Here is a 19,559-nt window from a genome sequence, read left to right as displayed (position 1 = left end):
CTTCATCACCTGCAAAGAGAGATGTAAAAAGAACAGCACAACCAAAGAATATAGTATAACAGATACAATAAAGTAACACCTTGAAACTGTCGCTGAAGTTATCTCACATGTATAATACGGTAGCTGAAGATGAAAATATGTGCTTTCTCTATGGAAGTGAATATCTAAGTACCTGAAACCAAGCACTTGTAGTTGTATGTGAGAGTGGATGTTTGTGCATGTAAAGTTTGTCCAAATGAAAAATGCTTAATAGAGGTTGTGAAGAACCAAAGTCCCGCCCCCCAGAGCACTGAGGCCAGAGCCTGGGGTTCCAAAACCCCAGATGTGTGCCCCAGAGAAAAGGCATGCAAGAGGGGTGGATACAGGAAATCCCTCACCAAAGGAAAAGAAGAGACGGCCCCGTGGAAATCCCCCAGCCGCCCCCGACCGAGCCCCAGGGGGCCAGACCCCGCGAAGCAGCCACCAGGAATAAGCCAGCACCAGCCCGGGCATCCACCCCCAAACACTGAGCACCACCAATATGGGTGGCCAACGCGCTAGCCAGCAAAGTGGGGCAGGATGGGGTGACTCGGCTCTACACTTAGCAGAGACTTGAGATGTTCTTGGGAGAGGGAGCCGTTCAAACCAGAACCTGACAAGTAAACAGCAAAAAAAAAAAAAAAAAAAAAACATCACCTTTCCTCCCTAGTGCCCCCCTCACAACACAGAGACTCTTTAAGAAAAAAAATGCCATACACACTTTCGCACAAAACACACATCCAATAATCCCAGGGCCGAGGATCCGGCACCCCTTTGGAGAGCCGGTGCCTGGAAATGGGTTTACCGGATGACCCAGTAGGTGAACCCTGAAATCCAGATGGGGGGGGAGTGGATAAACTTTCTGTTTCATTGTGTAGGGTACCACTCTGGGCTTGTAGAAACATGGTGTGGCATTGGGGTCAATATGGAGTTTCACTGCCATTCCCTTTAGTGTGCCCAGCTTGTCCCTAAACAGCTCACTGTACCACTGCAGAACAGCCTCTGTTGTGCCTGTGCACTTCACCTCATGCCAGTTCAGTTTGATTTTCCTGAGCCAGTCACGGCCCAAAAGACTGGGTCCACTACCATTGGCCACTACTAGTTTCCCCTCAGCCTTCTGATTTCCCACTGCTCACCTTTAGCACTCCAATGTGGAGAATGAGCTGACTAGTGTACGTCCTCAGCTGGAGCTTGGAAGGAGTCAGGGGCAGTGGTTTGGACCTGCAGCTCCTCCTGTGGGTTGCAAACATGCAAACATGTCAAAAGATTACATTCTAGCTCCACTCCGAATTCACAGTGCTCTGACAGCTGTCGAAGCTCCACTACGAAGTTAGCCACTGACTGACCTGACTCTCTGAAGTGACTGTGGAACTTGAAATGCTGAACAATTACAGATGGTTTTGGATTGTGGTGATCACTAACAAGTTTGACTAAGGCTGCATATGAAGTTTCACCAGGTTTCAGTAGTGTAGCCAAGTTCCATATCAGCTTAGACGTCCGCCCTACTCAAATTCAAGAGAATCAAGCTCTTCCAAGCCTCTTCGGTAATTCTATTAGCATTGAAAAAGTGTTCCAACCTTTCCTCATACTCCAATGCTCTTCTACCTCCACACATTCACCGATAGTCCCGAATGTTGCCATGATCTGTACAGGTCATTGTACTTGTCCCTGAACCCTTTCGATAGCAACTGGCGTCCCGTTCCTCTCACCAACCTCCTCTTGTCCCTCGGAGATAGCTTGTTGTCAGTCCTCTCCACCGGTTTAAATCCACCTAAGCTATTGATCTAGGCTGTAAACTTGAAGGCTATGGCAGAAGTAGGCAACAGACAATCTTGCACAGAATGAGTTCAGGGCAGGTGCTTATGTAGACAGCAGCACAGGTGAGGAGAATCAGCAGTCAGCATGAATAGAGGCACAGGTGGGAATGATAGTTAATCAGCAGCCTGAGGGCAGGATGAAACAGAAACAAGACAGATCATGACACTTGTCATAGTCATTTTTCTTTTCAAAAACATGATAAACTGTCGGCTGGAGAACTGTCATCGTAATCTCCCTCCTAATTTAGAATGGACTGAAAGGTTTAATTTTGTTCTCTGTTGACCAGATTTTTTGACACCAACCAGCTGCAGCGTGGCTTTCATTCAAAATAGCCTAAATACACAGCGGGTACACCTGCTCTGGTGCCATGTCAGGCCATGGAAAGCATTGGCAGGTTGTCTGGCATCCACTTTGTCGCCATGCCAGGCCATGGAAATGCATACTGAGCTTTAAAACGCTGCAAGCTTCTCTAAAGATAATGCTTTTATACTTATGTTTTCCACAGCTGTATTTAAAATAAAACTGAAATATTTAACATGTTGCTTGTAATCATTAAGTAAGTGTCTTTTAGTGGGAGAATATTGAGTTATAAATGTTATGGAGAGTACAAATACATGCCACACTTTTCACATTTTTATTTGTGAAAAAAATAAATTTTAAATTATATTCTTCTGCTATTTTAGTATATAAATTCCCCAAAATCACGGACAGAAAAACAATTTACTTCATAAATTTGAAAACAGAGTAAGATTACATGACAAAATGTAGGATATAAATAGGGAGAAAATTAGTAAATTTCTGTCAATATAGTTTTTTTTTTATATTAAGGAGTTATTCTTATTTGCTTGTTACTTCTCTGCAGTGCCTCTATTTGCAAGATTACACTCATTATCAGGAGAAGTGAGGGGTTTTATGTATAAAGCCAGCGTATAATATCTCACAATAGTTTTTTAATGATCCATGCCAATGCAGTAAGAAGTGGTGATCAATGAAATTCCCTCTCTTTTGGATCTTTCAGGGTCTGATCAGAGAAGACCGACTGCTAACAGGCTATGGCAGCTCAAAGAAATTAGAAAAAGTTGTGGGCAAGCTTATCTCTACCAGCCAGCAAAGCTTGTTATCACTCCATTTTAATTGAGTTGTTACACAAACGCAGTGAAACATGCACATCACTTGCATAAACAAATTGAAACTGGTATTCTGTGAACAACTTATTATTCCAGCTCCAAGCTGCTAAAGACTTAAAGGAAGCAAGAAATAAAGCAAAAATAACCTTTGAAACGTTTGCAACTTTTTCTGGTCTTAGTAAAATAGACAAATGTGTGTCATTCCTAAGATCCTATGAGGAATCCTGGACTAGAAAAAATGTATTCTCCTAGAAGAACAACACATTCATATCTTCAACCTATATTAGGCTGATGTCAGAATAACAGTAACCATATTGTTTTTAATGGTTTTGGTTCTGTTTTAAACTTATCTTTTAGTTTTAATTGGTTTTATTTCCACTTTGGGTTGTAGTTACTTTTGATTGTACTTGATTTCTTGTTTGCCCTCTGTTGCCCTTATGTGTCAGTCCCCTTTCCTCTAGCTCGCTTCTAGAAACCACTTCAGCTTCAGCCTCTGCATTTGGGTCCTTCAAACCTCCACCCTACCTGACAGTAAGAACCAGCCAGGAATGGATCCAGCAGAGTTGGACTCAGTTCTGAGCACCCAGGAGACACAGCTCAACAAACAGGAGGAGCAACTAGCCTTGTTGCCACTGGACATGCTTCATGTCCAGTTGCTTCAACTGGGTGCACAGCGTTCATGATCAACAGCTATCTTCACAAATAAAAACATTAAAGCTAGCTCCCAAGACCACATCTTGAGCTGCCAGAGCTCCTCATCTTAAAGAGTCTCACTTATGGGACTTTTTTTGAGGAGAAAGAGAGAATTTGTTTAATTCAGTGCGTCCCCAGTCCCAGTTTCCCTCCCTGTCAGCAAACTGAGCCTCAGTCAGATCCTTTTAGTTTCCTATCTTTTCAGTCAGAACCCACTAGTGTTCCCTCTCTATGCTTAGACCGCTCTAGTGTGCCCTCTTCAAGCTTAGACCCCTGTAGTTTTCCCTTTTCAGGCTTAGACCCCTCTAGTGTTCCCCCTCCTGGCACAGACCCCACTAGTTTGCCCTCTCCAGTCTTAGACCCCTCCAGTGTTCCCTCTCCAGGGTCAGATCTCCTTTGTGTTCCCTTTCCAGAGACCCTGGAGCATGCTCTGTGCCGTCCAGAGACCATTGAGCAGCCTCTGTGCCATCCAGAGACACCTGAGCCCACTGATGAACTAGGCCCTAAAAAAGAGCATTTTGAGAGTTTTGTCCTCAAGGCCCATTGGTGGGCACTCCTCGTCTTCAAGGCCCCTCAACAAGCGCTCCTCGCCTCCAATGCCCTTCAGCGTGTGCTCCTAATCTTCAAGGGCCATCAGCGGGTGCTCCTCACCTCCAAGGTCCCTCAGCGGACGCTCCCCCCTTCCAAGGCCCCTCAGTGGGTGCTCCTTGCCTCTTTGTGGGTCCCAAGCTGTGTTTTTTTTCATGGGTCCCTAAGACACCTGTGCCGAAGTCCAAAGTCCCCAAGGCTCCTGTGCCACAGTCCCCAAGGTTCCTGCTGCAGAGACGCTTGCCTCCAAGGTTCTTGCTGCAGAGACGCCAGCCTCCAAGGTTCTTGCTGCAGAGACGCCGTCCTCCATAGGTCCTCCTCCATCGGCGTCCCCGCTATCGTCCCCCAAAGGTCCTCCTCCGTTGTCGTCCTCCACAGGTCCTCCTCCATTGTTGTCCTCCTCCATCTTCGCAAACCTCCAGAGGTCTTCCCTCATTGCTGTCCTTACTGCTGGCCTCCTGGGACTCTGTTTCATCTCCGGCCAAGAGGCCAGCGTCCAGAGAGTGCGCCTTGCTTCCTGCCTCACAGCCAGCCTCCAGAGACTTTGCTTCACCTCTGGCCTCATGGCTGGCCTTCAGAGAATCTGCCTTGTCCTCACCCACATTCGGTGGGTTGTTTTCTGTTTTGAACTGTGTTTGGTTTTTGCTGTGTGCCCTTCTTTCTGGTCCCCCATCTGCCCACCCTGGGTGGGGTATTTTTGTTTTTGGACTTTTTAGGGCATCGGGGATCCACCCTTAGGTGGGGGGTACTGTCATGGTTTTGGTTCTGTTTAAGTTTTATCTTTGAGTTTTAATTGGTTTTATTTTCATGTTGTTTTCTAGGTATTTTTGATTGTATTTGAGTTCTTGTGTATTTATTGTTGCCTTCTGTTGCCCTATTGTGTCAGTCCCCTTTCCCTTAGCTCCCTTCTAGAGAGTGGTGGCGTCTGGCTTATCCAAAACAGGTACATAACTTATCTTGAATGCATATCAATGTATTTGACGTGCTCCAGATGACCGCTGAACATGTTTCTAAGTTACAGCTACCCTATGATGGCATATTGGCAGCATTTTGTTACGAAAGGGGATTTACAGGAGGAAATGGTTACTTCTCCTCCAGACTCCTCCTCATCATAGGGTGAGTGAGAAGATGAATGTGATGGATCCTAGCTTCGTTCACATCCAGTGCCACGACCACCACACTTCCTAGCAGACATGATGCTGAATGTGCTGTGACTGCCAACCTCTTTCTTTTTTTTTATTCTTTTTTTTTTTTTGGGTGGGTGGTAAACAGCAGCTAGTTTAAAAATGCCATCAAGAAAATCTTTTTATGCAGGCCGGACTTCTCCGAGCGCATCCCTGGTCGTCTCAGGACACTAGCTTACGCATTATTTCCTGGGCATTCTGGACTTGTTATGGAAACGCTATGTATATACCCAAAATAAAAAAAAATACATAGAAAGTTCAGGATATGTCAGCATTTTAGGAGACTCTTGGAGGTCAGACGAACGCTGGCTAAATCAGCAAGGTGTGATAGGACCCTAAGCTTTAAAGGCACACTATGCAACATTTTTCAGTTAATTAATGTGTTCCATAACATTTTGGATGATTAAATGAGTCATTTCAGGTTGAACAAAGGTATTCTCGGCCGCCCTGGTGGTCTGTGGGGGAAATACTGCACTTGCAATTGCAGGAGCACCGACCCGCACCCACAGGCTCAGAAGTCTCGTGAGAGTCAGTCTTGCTTTACGGCGAGAACTGCTACACCCCCCAGTTAAAGCATTCTCGTTGCTAGCACAGTGGCGATCTTTGTGCAGTTATGCTACGTTCACGCAGAAAAAGCAGCAAAATCGCGTCTGCTGCTTCATTTTTGCTGCTTGTACCAGTTAGTTCTGATGCGCGGCTGAAGCAGCTTTGCTGCTCTGGCTGCACGGTGCCTTGCAGCTATATTTGCTGTGATCATTTGGAATAAAGTAGTTTTAATATGTGTTTAAATGAGAAAATACACCTGAAAACGTAATCAGTGCCGTCAGTTCATTCAGATTATTATCCTGCCTTCAATATTTTTTCTGTCGGAGCCGCTCAGACCCCCACATACCGGCGGTGCGCCGACAGAAGGAATCCCTTCATCAGCAGCCTCTGGCCGGGTCACCTCCTCGCGGTTCACCACGGCAGCTGGTAGGTGTTTTTCATCTAAATAATCCAAACTGCATATTCTGCCGGCAGATTTCTGCATTTTAAGTTAATTTAGGCGTCAATAAACTGTTTAAGAGGAGAGATCATAGCCTCTGATCATCAGCGCTGTGTCTCTCTCCCTGCGTCAGATGATTAAACGCGCCCGACGCACTGCTTCAGCTGCTCAGACGCGCTGGGCCTGCTGCTCAAAACGCGCCGCGGGACCTTTTGCTGCGCCTTGACGCACGTCAACCATTGACTTTGCATGTAAACTCGCTGCTTCTGTCGCGCCAGCTGCGATGTGAACGCAGCATTAGTCATTCGTTGCTCAAAACAACCGCGCCTGGCTTGACAGAGAAACCAGGAGAACAGCTGTGCATATTTACGACAGTGCACTTTTACTTTCGCCCTCTGGGGGGAGCCTCGCTGGAAAATCAACACCGGTTGCATAGTGTACCTTTAATGGCCTAAAACAAGAATGTTGTTTTTTGTGACAGTAAAAGTATGAAGTATGAAGAAGTAAGAATGTTTACGCCTATGACACATTTTGCCTAAGCAAAAATACTGTTGTTTTTATGTTTTTAAGAAAAATATCATATCATAGTGTTTTTTAAGAAGTCTACTGTTTCATGGGGAAACAATAGACTTTACAATAAACTTTGAGAAGAATCCACAGCGAGATAATTTGCATAACCGCAGGCATTATTTTTAATCATAAAGTTCCAGTTAGGAAAGGCATAGTTTTACCATAGTTCATACCCTTTTTGTGCTCCTATTAGAAGAAAATATTTTACATAGCACTTTTGAATAAATCATCAACAATGTTTCTCAACATTTCCTCCTGTAAAACAAAATCATCCATACTAAACGGTTATATCAATGCATCGTATTATATAATGAAGATCTTAATGAATTTACCATCTTTATTTTTTTGGTATACAATTCAGTAATCGTTTATTATCGCATCAGTTCTGCATAGATTTCACAAGCCTAGTTATACCATGTTGAGGGAAAAAACATGAACTAGGACTTTAATTGTTCTTAAGCCTTAAAGACTTAAATGTTCCTGTATATCAAAGAGAAGCTGTTTTAATTTTTTCCATATGTGGAGTTTGACGTTTAAGAACTCAAGTGTTCAAATCACTGTTTGTCACCATACGTGTCTGTGGTCATCAGTAAGACTTGTAAAAACACTCTCATGCATTTATTGCAATCTACATTAAATAATTTCTCAAGTTTAGTGGGAAATGAATGATAATAGCTAAGCATTAAACCGAAAACATTCCCATGAGGAGATACTGAATGAAAGTGAAAGTTTTAAAAGATGCCATAACAAGAAAATCCATTGTACACTAGTATTCCTGAATTTCTCAACTCTGTACATTCTCACCATCTCCTAAAAGTGTAGCATCCTTCAATTTAACACATTTCACAAAACCTTCCAGTAAACACCAGTTCAAATTGAACAAAATTGCAAAGGGCTATGCTGCCAGTTTTAAAGATAGGATTCTTTTCAACTATAGCTGTGCAGCAGCAGGCTTTAAAAGGATTAATATATTGACATGGAGGGGTTCAAGTGAGTGACCTTGAGTTGATCTACGTTTTGTAGGAGCACCTCTTGAGTGTGCTGGTGCAGTAGAACAGTGATTTTAAACCTTTTTTTGCGCCGCAGCAGATTTTTTACATTTACAAAGTCCTTGGACACACCACCAACCAAAATGACACACTATGACATTCTAACACGGTACATATTATAGATACCATTAATAATATAGCTTCTTAATGTATTTACACTTGGTGTGAAACCTGGGCCTGTTTCGATGAACGCAAAAGGAATATCCTGGCAAAAATCGTAGAAAGACACACATGAAGCTAATACTCAACAGTTCTCAGTCTCTCTCTGTTTTTAGTTTTTATCGCACTCAAGCTTTAGAAACTCAGCTCACATAGAAATGTGGTTAAAAACGGAAGCATTGGGAATTAGGAACTCCTTGGCAATAGATAAACAAAAACTGTCCAAAGGAAGATCAGCAAAGTTTAGCTTTAAACCATAAATTTTCAATCCAATGAGTTCCTCTTGCTCCTTTAAAGGCATGTCCTTTATAGCAACAGATACTGTGCTATATGGGTCGCGAACCCAGTCAAGGCATTAGGTAAAAGCTAAAGAGTAATAAAATGACAACTTCTCCTCAAGACTTTTCAAATGTGTGCTAATCACCTCGCACATTGCAGCAGTGTTGACATCTTGCAGTGTCCCTGTGAGTGGGAACATCTCAAGGTTGCAACTCTGCAAATGTTGCCAGAGCTGCACCATTAAGACTGATTTATACTTTGAAACTAGGTCATCTGCATAGACGTTGGGGTGAATGCAGAGATGTCCCCACCCCCTCCGCAGACACTCTGCTTCACCTCTCCCAAATTGTAGGTGAATGCAGAGACTGCCACAGACAGGAGGCCTCTGATTGGTCAAATCTACATCCGCTCTACACTATACGTATCTCCTGTTTGGTACCTTACCAGCTTGTTTTGTTTGTATGACCGAAATTGCAGAAAATGACACCTGAATTTGGACCAGCAAGAAGAGCGAGATGCGTGAGAACACTGGGACCTTTTTTCCACCTGGATCCTCACTCTTTTTCGCCCTCATCTCCCTCTGTTGTCGGTCAAACTTGCGCCCAGTTCCTCACTGTCTTGGCCGCATCTAGACCCACAGCTAGTTTGTGATTTTCCCCTTTTGCGTTGTGGTGTGGAATAAACACAGCACAGACCACGCTACTCCTTGGCTGTGAAGCTGCTACAATTGTCATTGCTCTCAGGAAAACAACAGGGTTCCCCAACCAGCGAGCTTTATTGCTCCTCACCAGCACAGCAGTTATGTTGCCATGTATATATATATATATATATATATAAAAAAACATAGGCAAATGTAATACAGAGAAATGCGTGCCTGCCAAGATTCGATTGCCCTGGCGCAGGAAAATTCATCGCTCAGTGTGTTCTCTCATCAACAAGGAAAACGGAATAAGTAATTAATATGACTTACCTAGAATTTTTATATATATATTCCAAACATTAACCAAATTCATATCCCTGTCCTAATGTCCTAAATTGGATTTATTTTCTTACAGATTCAATAAAGAAATTTTAGTTTTGCAATCTGTCGTTTTGAAGTCCTTTCAAGTCTGTGTCTCAAGAAGAAGCCCTGAGGTGTAGTGCCAGATAATCGTAAACAAACTGTGACTATAGCTCACACCTTGCCTTGCCGCTCATCCCAAAATAGGTTATTTTAAGGATATAGACAGCAGCCATTCTGCTTCCTTTGCAGCCACTCTTCTAAAAAAGACATACCTCACCTGATCTCTTTTTTCCCGACACACAGTAACCTCTTGGGGTTGCTTTGGGTTCATTAAGATATAATAATATTGGCTGATGATGTCACCATCCCCCAAGGTGTTAGTGATGTGTACATTTCCAAGTATGAAGTTATCACATAACATAATTTTTTGCGAATAATGTCCTTCCTGTGCTGGTATTAAATATAACAGTGGGTATATTTACAATAATTAGTGGGTAAAGTGATTGTTTCTCAAAATTTAGTAGGTAAACCAGCCTTTCAGATCTTTCAATTTGGATCTGCCATTAACAAAGGGAACCCCGTAGCATTTCCGTAACATTTAAGAACTTTGCTAAATGGTTCTCTGTGCACAACTTTGTAAATAGTCCTAGGAAGTGAATATGTGTCGTTGTTTGCATTTGCATTTCTTTGTGTGGCTCTGCGATGGACTGGTGGACCGTCCAGGGTGTGCCCCGCCTCCTGCCCATTGACTACTGGGACAGGCTCCAGTCACCCCCATGACACATCAGGGAATAAGCGGTTATAATTATATATATATATATATATATATATATATATATATATATATATATATATATATATATATATATATATATATATATATATATATATATATATATATAACTGAACTTTTAACAGGTTGTTTTGTCAGGGACACTGCTCAGACACAATTCAGACTTCAACTGGAGCACACCGTGTCTTGCTTTCTGTTAACACTTACCTCTGTGCTACAGGCTAGTAGTTGCTAGAAATAACTAATGTTGATTCTGCAAATCACATTTTATGTTACAGAGTGGTATGAAGAGACTTTAGCACCGTGTTGAGCATTTTAATTGATTTAAAGAACATTTTCAGATTTCCGTCATGTAGGCAGACATCTGCGTCGTGCTTATGTGTTTTTTTTTCTATCTGCGTCTTATCCTGAAGGCATAATGCTGCTATGGAGGTTGCTAGGGCACTTATACCTGTGTAATGTCTTGCAGGCACAACCATCACTGACTTTGCACTGCTTTATTGAGGTTCTCAGACACTGTTGGTTAGAAATTAATTAAATTTAACATAGCTGCACTTGTTTTTGGGACTTAGATGTAAAAGTTTACTTTATGTTGGTTATAGGGTGAATGTTTTGTTAATATTTTGTTCTAAGTGTTGAAGGTGTTTACATTTTGCTGGCAAAAAGCTTCTTTAATTGAAGTGTATGTGTTTAGAATCTTTACAGGCTAGTTGCCTGTTTTAAAACTGTCAATGTTACAGTAAATTGCATAATATGTTTAAAGTAGCCTTCACACATGTATTTAGGATGGTATAACTAATGATGTTTGTGCTCATATGGTAAGTAGGAGAGATTGTTGAATAATAAGATAAATGACATACATATGTACTTATATGATATATGAATGTAATTGTAACAACCACTCAGGAATGTGTTTTTTGATAGTTTTTGTTGTAAAATAAAAGACAGATGCAATCTGGACTACAACTGGTGCACACAGTGTCTTGCTTGCTGTTAACACTTCCCTAATCCCTTAAAGGAATAGTACACCCAAAACATGATTAGCCTTCATTTTCTACTCTCCCCCATGCTGAACAACACTCTGGAGTACTTTTTTGATATCTCAAATGCATCTGGAGATCTGGGAGGCTTCTTGTTGTCTGCTGACATTCAAATAATGGAGGTCTGTGGCGCTCGAGGCAGAAAGGTCCATAAAAGTCCACAAAAACGAGTCAATATTCCTCCATACTGCTCGTCCAATGTATTTCAAGTGTCCTGAGTGGGTAGCGTCCATAATTTACTCGAAACAAAGTCATTTAGAATGTTTTTAGAGCATAAACAGTAGTGTATAGGATTTCCTAAAAGCGCGTTCAGGAGTCTACGGAAACCGCGGCAGACCAAACCAGACGCCAACAAATGCCAACAAATGCCATTGGCGCATCACTAATATATATTCAAATAAAGGATTAGAGTTAGGTGGGGGTGTTTTATGGCCGCATGAGATTGTTATACATTGCTCTTTCGATTTGTCGAGGGTTGCTAGAATTATATTTTGGAAGTTAACATTTGTATGGTTAGAAAGAGGTCAAGACCTCTTTTATTGTAGGTAACTCTTCCAGTTAAGTGGTTCAAGCTTACTTTAGTGTTTTATTGTTAACCAAGCCTCTCTGGTGTGGTGGTTTTCAAAAACAGTTACATAAGTGGCTGAAAATGAGAACGAGGAAAGTTGTTTTTCATAAAGATGACATAATATCAAAGAAAATCAATATGTGTGGATTTCAGAAAATATGTAAATCTCGTTAATCTGCTCACACAATCACATTAATCTGCTCACATCATCTGACAAATCTTCCCATTCGGCTACAGAGATGGAAAAGGGGTTTTTAGGCTGCAGTGACTGACAAGATAAATGAGAACGAGCTCTAAACCACAGACCTGTCCAAATGCAAATTGATGCAAACTTGATGCAAACTTGGAATTTTCGATTGTCAACTAAAAACATTTGGTAAGCCTTCTGGGTCTACATTGTTGTACTGCAGGAGACATACTATAATTAATTGGCTTAATGACAGCATTAAAATTTCATTTTAATTCAGTTTATTTATGTAGCAGCAATTCACAACACATGTCATGTCAAGACCCTTTACATTCAATTTAACCAGATCACTGATGAGTCACCATGACGACAGACAACAGGATGTGCCAATTTCACCCCACTGGAACTAGAGATTGAAATGCAGAAATAAAAAAAAACAGCAACAGCGCCACAGCTGAAAAGGAGAGGAAGATGGCGAAGGAGAAGATTGCTGCTTGATTTAATAGGTTTCTATGAAGTTGTCTATGGCAGGCCATTTAACAGGTACTAAAAGCACTCTTCTCTTTGTTGTTCCATTTGTAGATCACTAAAATAGGATTCTTCCTGTTCAAAATCACATTCCTAGTAGGAACTGAAGTAATAGAATATCTAAATTACATTTTTGCAGCAGAAACTGAATTTCAGAGAGTAAAAAAACAAATTTGTACTAGTAAGAATTAAGTTTTATATACCTAGAAATATTTACATATTTTAGGTGGCCATTTGGACATTTATCAGCTTAACTGAATATATATTTATTATATGTCAAATATATTTCTCCATAGTCAAAATAATACAAATTCTGACCAGTAAAATAAGTAATATGGAGATCTATTCTTAATTTCTAGAATCGCCAGAATGCTTATTCTAGATGCGAAGACCGTCAATAAATTAGTAGTTAAGTAGTTAAAATCACCTGTTAGCAGGTGAAGATGAAGTATAGGAACTTTGTTCTAAAAGATAGGTCCTATTCATCATCTTTTATCCTCAGTTTGATTCTGTCCTATATTATACAGTAGCCTAAATACTAAGTGTCTGTTTGCAGATGTTATCATCCCAATAAATTAAGGAATCAAAGAATTACAACATTCCAGTGTTGCATGGACTAGTTGCTCAGCATCACCCCTGGATAACACATTTCTAATTTTTGCAATATTCCAGAGATGAAAAAATGAAATTCTATAAAATATTTATAAACCATTGCCATATCCTAAGCCTAATTTAATGCTACTATCTAAAATATGGTTCAGAAATATTGAATGCTGGCATATCTCTAGTATAAATTATCCTTCCTTCCCTAGAGAAGCTCATTGCAAGAGTGAAGAGTGAGAGGGTTTAAGTCTGCTTAGTTTCTCAAGAATATTATACTGCTAACCATCCTTGATCATAAACGGAGAGTGGAAGCCATTTTACGGCAGCAGAAAAATCATACATTTATTTTGCTAATTTTTCGCCTCCATATGGTTTGTAAAGAATATTTTTATGTTCAGAGCAGTGATTTAGAGATCATTACTAAGCTCATATCAGTCCAGTAAACATGAAGTGACAGCCAGAGCAGATTATCAAAGCCTACAGTCGCGTTAAGATTATAGACAGCAATGTCCACACTTTTAACTAATTAACACAGTAAATCATACAAAGCTAACACATTTTAAAATTATACAGTTCTTATAGTTATCTCTCCAAACAAAATGTCTTAATGCTTGTTTTCCTAATTTTGCATACCATAATCAATAAAAGCCTCTCCTAATTAGCAGCACATGTCGAGAAAATGTCCAAAAGGTAATTGGCTTGACGCTTAGTCCTTACAAGCAGCCTGTTTCCACTACTTTGATCTACTGAAGCTACAGTATGTGGACATTTCACAACCTCTAGTTTTGTGAAGGATGAACAGTCTACCAGGTGAAAATGTGTTTATTATGAACTTCCATAGGAACAGAAGGCAGATCTCTCTGTGTGACCTCTGTATCCAAGCAGCTGCAAGGCCTTTGCAGAAACTTTTTAGGGATCATAAAGTGTTTGACAGATGTACTGAAAGCTTTTCGGCAAGATTTAACATGAAGTGCAGGACATTTACTGCACTTTCACACATGACCTTTTAATGTCCAAATTCACGGTCAGTTTTACTAGCCTGACATTTAAATAGGTCTCTGACTAATAGCTACTATTACCCTTTCTTTATGGACTAAAGGGCTAATTAGGTCTAACATCGGTAAATCTATCTGAGAATTGTTTTCTGTTTTTGTCTCTTTTAAATATATAGTTTTCTTTCGCATACTGCTGTGTCCTTCAATGAATGTTTAGAAGTTACCTCCTTTATTTAACTAAACAATCTCCTCTGAAACTTGGCAAAAGAAAAATACCATGGAATTAGACCTAATTAACACTATCAATTCAAATCACATCTGCAGCGCCTGATGTAAAGGTCTTTTTGTCTCTTTTACCCTACATCCGTGAGCTGTGCTGGTAAGAATTGTCATGCAGAAAATAGTAAATGCTCTAAAGAGGAAACTGACTGATCATATGTTTTTTTGATTCTGATTTTTTTTAAATGTATCTTAAGCATCACCTAAACCTGACAAAAGCGGCAATATTTGCTTCTAAAATGATTAAAACAATAAAAAATACAATAAAAAAAAAATACTTTTAATGGAAAAATGCTATGTTAAAGAGTACCCAATATGGTGAAAGAGTGCTGACTTGAAAATGAGCAACCATTAACACCCTCCACAAGGAGAATTGTACAATGTTGTAAAAAGTAGGCTAGATTTATGCACAGAACTCACTGTGTATACATTTTAATTGAAAATCAAGTTGAAGGAAAAGATGTAGCGCAACAAGGTTGCAATGATGACAGGGGCAAGTAATGGTGACAGTGGCAAGTATGAGAGTATTGTGAAAAGGACCTTTGTATAGAGTGTCGGAGATATTTGTGGGCACTGGACTACACTGGGTTTGTAAGGAAAAACCACAGGCATATTCATTTGGTAAACTTTTCTTTCTTTAAGAAATAACTTTTCTAGTGTCTGGCTATGAACTGTACTTCTGTTATATCAACCCTAGCAGAGGCCCCTGACTTCATACTCCTGGAATCCAGAGACCTAAGGTTGGGACTAATCAACCTTAAAGCCTTACCACTTTCAAAGTGTTTGACCATGTCAGGTGTGACAGCGAAAGTCAAAAGTTGCACCTGGCGTGCCATTTGAAAAGTGGTATATGCCAATTTTCAGTTGATATATAATACTTAACCTGTGGTCAAATAAAACACAACTAAAATATTTGGTGCTATGAATGTTTCCTGTCTTCACCAAGACATACATATATTTACAACAACATTTATGAACTATAATTTTTGAAAAATTCATAAACAAATGCTGACACTGCAGAAAAGTGATGTACCTAGTCACGATGCAACAGAGCACAAAATTCCACACAAGGTTATACCAGCACTATAAAAAACAACAGGTAAATGTGGCCTAAATATTCATTTGTGTGCCAAATGTGCCCACATTCCACTTTTTAAGGCCAGTCTGATCCGTTGTGATTGTTGTACACTTGTATGCATTCATGCTATGTTCTATTAAATGTAATAACCTTCGATCTGCATTAGCATTAAGGGTGACTTTTGATAGTTATTTTTCTCAGTTTGATCCTCATTCAGTTATCATTACATTAGCCATCTTCCACCGTAGTCAAACAAACATTTCTTACCATCTTACCTTCCCACAGACACACACAAAACCCTTCTCACATACACAGGCACGTCTCTATCTTTGTGGGGACTTTCCATTGACTTCCATTCATTTGTTAGTCATCTCTACAGTGTAACCCTAGACCTAAGCCTAAACCTGACCATTATGGGTTCATATATAAACCAAACCTAAACAAATTTAAAACCTTAGTTTTAAATGTGAGCCCAGCCCTAAAACAGCAGTTCCCATTGTGGGGTCCAGGCATCAGGCACCACAACATGCTATTTTTCTACAAAATGGTCCCAAATACTAATGAAATAGAAGAAAACACACACAGAAGATCTTATGTACACACAAACATTCCATCTGACAACCAAATGCACAACCAGCCCATTTCATAGACTGCTTTGGCACAAGCTTTGGCACAAGCTGCACTTTATGTAAATACAAAGTACTACTTTCTATGAATGTGGCATTCTTCTTAATGTGTTTTATATGTTTAAGGTTGTCCACTAAAAATCCTTATTTTCTTATCTTTTTAGAAAGGGTATTTTTAAAATTTCTGTGCATTTTGAGTCAGATGTCTCAACATCATGATGTAAAGGAAAGTCATCATGAAAAAAAAAAAGATTCATGTTTCTGGAATTGCAGAGCATTGTCCAGATCCCATTCAGACTAAATTTTGTGGTGGAAACATAAGAGAACTGTGGAAAAAACCAGTGTCCACAAACCACAATGAAATAAAGAAGTGAGCCAAAAGTCATACAGAGACAGAAATAATTTACACAGTGAATTCTTAGACTTACTGTAAATTGTAAATGGTTTAAATTTATGAAAATGGTGCACATAAACATGAGTGAATATGTAGATATACACGACCATGTACATAATTTTTGAGTGTGTCCTTTAAAGATTTGAACCCTAAAAATGTCTCAAAAAATACAAGTGATTTGCATGGATGTTGTTTTCTAGTTGTCAGTTTTTTAACAGTCTGTTTTTTTTACAATATACAGTGGTGTTGGAGGACGAATGACTGTTAGCATTGAATTGTATCACTCATATTTTTCAACAGTTGAGAACAGAGTGAAACCACAGTTGTGTTTTTGCACAAGCACTTCTACAAACCATACCATTAAAATGATAGGAAAATAGTTGTATGCTTTCTTCATCTACTCTATTTAAAGGTGATTGAATAAAATAGAGTTTTGAGGATTTTGAATGCATCTAATATGCATGCATGCAATGTGCCCTACAAATAAATATTCTGATGTGCAGGCTGAAGACAGCACCAAGTTTGCATTGAGGTCAACTCTATTTTGAGACCAGACAGCCAGACTCCTGGAGCCGGCAAAGAAAACGACAGACTGAAAGAGGAGACGACTGAGGGAAGCCTGGTAAACTGAAACCAACCAGCAGTCGAAGTCACAACACACACAAACACACATGCATACTGTAGGCTACATCTTGTTCTGTACAGAAGTGTGTAAGAGTGCATCTCCTCTGTGTTTTCTCTGTGTTGCTGAGCAGTGCTGCAGAGGGGAAAAGTTTAGTTTATTCCCCTTCACGGGTTGATGATTTTGTTGATGGGGTTGCTAGTTCTCTGTGTACTGCCTAAAGGCCCATTCATACCTCACGTAAAAGACGGATACGGATACGTGTGGAGTGTTTCATACGTTCTAACCGTCGATTTCGTCCGTACTTTGACACGAAAATTGGGAGCTTACGCTTACGGACGAAACGGATCAATACGGAGCAATACTACCGGAAACGGTGGGGGCGCTATTGAGTTTTTAGTACAAAATGTCAACAAAATCACAAAGAAGGTTAGAATTCTGGGCTTTAAACAATGGCGGGATTCGAGGAACGACTGTCGGAGCTTGTGCGCAACTATCCACATCTGTATGATGTGTCGTGTCCGTGGCACAGGGACAAACAAAAAATCAAAAATAGCTTTCAGGAAATCGGGGAGGCTCTGGGCATCACAGGGGATGTCGCAAAGGCCAAGTGGGCCGCAATTAGGGAGCGCTATGTGCGCGCCCATAATAAAGTGGCATGTAAAAAAAGCGGCGATGGCGCAAACGGGATGTCTGCAGCAGGCCCTCCAATTTTACAACGCCTAGTGTGGCTGAGCCCCTACATTTCTCACCGAGCCACTGTGAGCAATTTTCCATCTGCGGTAAGTTCTGTTTTGTAATAATGTTGTTTCGTACCCCCCTTTCTCTCAAGTTTTAATGACTAGCCTCTTAAGATAATTTCAGTGTGGTTGTCCTTTTTTTTTTGAGTTAATTAATGACAGTCTGTAACGTTTTGTACACATTTGTAGTGTCAAGAAGATGATGACATGGGTGAGACATGCAGTGACTCGCCTCCACCAACACCTGCAGCAGCAGCAGCAGCAGCATCAGCATCAGCATCAGCAGCAGCATCATCACCTCTTCCAGCCTGTGGAACCTCCTCTGTTCCACCCTCAGAGAGTCCTTTGCCAAGACCAGGCCAGAGGAAAAAAAAGAGGTCTGCTGAGGACATCGACCCTATTGATGCCGCCATTCTTAGGAAGCTCGATGAGAGCAAGAATGTATTTACAGCATTCACTGCATACTTAAATCAATTCTTACTTGAGCTTCCTGAGAATGATGCCAAGGCCTTGGTAAAGGACATACAGCGCCTTATGCTGACCTATTGATATGTTTGACATATCACTGATGTCTATTTTCACCCGTTTTGTTGCACTTTGGCATTTTATTGTTATTTTTTTTACAAAATATAACAACCCTTGACTGCTCTGTTTAATTAGATATGTTAAATTATTTTAGTTAAACTAATGAGTATAGATGTGTTTATGTTTCTATATCTATATGTTTCTATATCTATATCTATATGTTTATATATATATATATATATGTTTATATATCTATATGTTTATATATCTATACATGTTTATATATATATATATATATATATATATATATATATATATATATATATATATATATATATATATATATGTATGTATGTATGTTTATATATATAATGTTAAAGTTTTCTGTTATTCTCTCAAATTTGACCTGTTTGAGGTCATGGCATGCAATGTCTTTATGCAGCACTGTTTTGCACTTAAATATTAAAAAGAAAAACTTCAGTGATTGTGATTGATGTGAGTCTTTTTATTGTTCGATGTACATGTTATTACTACTACTAAACAAAACATGTTGATTTTGATTTTTAACAGCAAATTAACAAATTAATAAACAAATAAACAAACTAATGATGACCTAGGGTCCCACGTTGGACATGCTGTTCTTGCCAGTGAATCATGCCCTGGTCTGTTTGGAAGAACTCTTTAAAGATTTCTCTTACAGCCAGTCCATCTTGCGTAGCCCTTGCAGCAGTATATGCTCGAGAGCTCCGGAAGTTGGTGTCACCCTGGACCAACTCTCTCCATTCACCAGGCGTGCCATCTCTGTCGCACATGGTGTGGGGGATGTAGCGGTCAGTCTCCGTCAAACCTTGGTCGTTGGCTGCAAGGAAATTGTGGAGGATGAGGCATGCCTTAGTTATGTCCTCCGCTGTTTCTATGCAGCACTCCATAGCACGCCCAAGGATCCTCCACCGGGCTGCTAAAACGCCGAAAGCGTTTTCAATGACCCGCCTGGCCCTGGAGTGCCGCAAGTTATACACTTTCTGGTCCTCTGATAGGACTGGACCTGTAAAACAGGATATAAAGAACAGAATGCATTATTAGAAACAAACTTTATTAGTCATATGAT

The sequence above is a fragment of the Cyprinodon tularosa genome, unplaced genomic scaffold, assembly GCF_016077235.1.
Source record: "Cyprinodon tularosa strain WSP-4 unplaced genomic scaffold, ASM1607723v1 ctg1448, whole genome shotgun sequence".
NCBI lineage: Eukaryota > Metazoa > Chordata > Actinopteri > Cyprinodontiformes > Cyprinodontidae > Cyprinodon > Cyprinodon tularosa.
Note: the sequence above shows the minus strand (reverse complement) of the source record.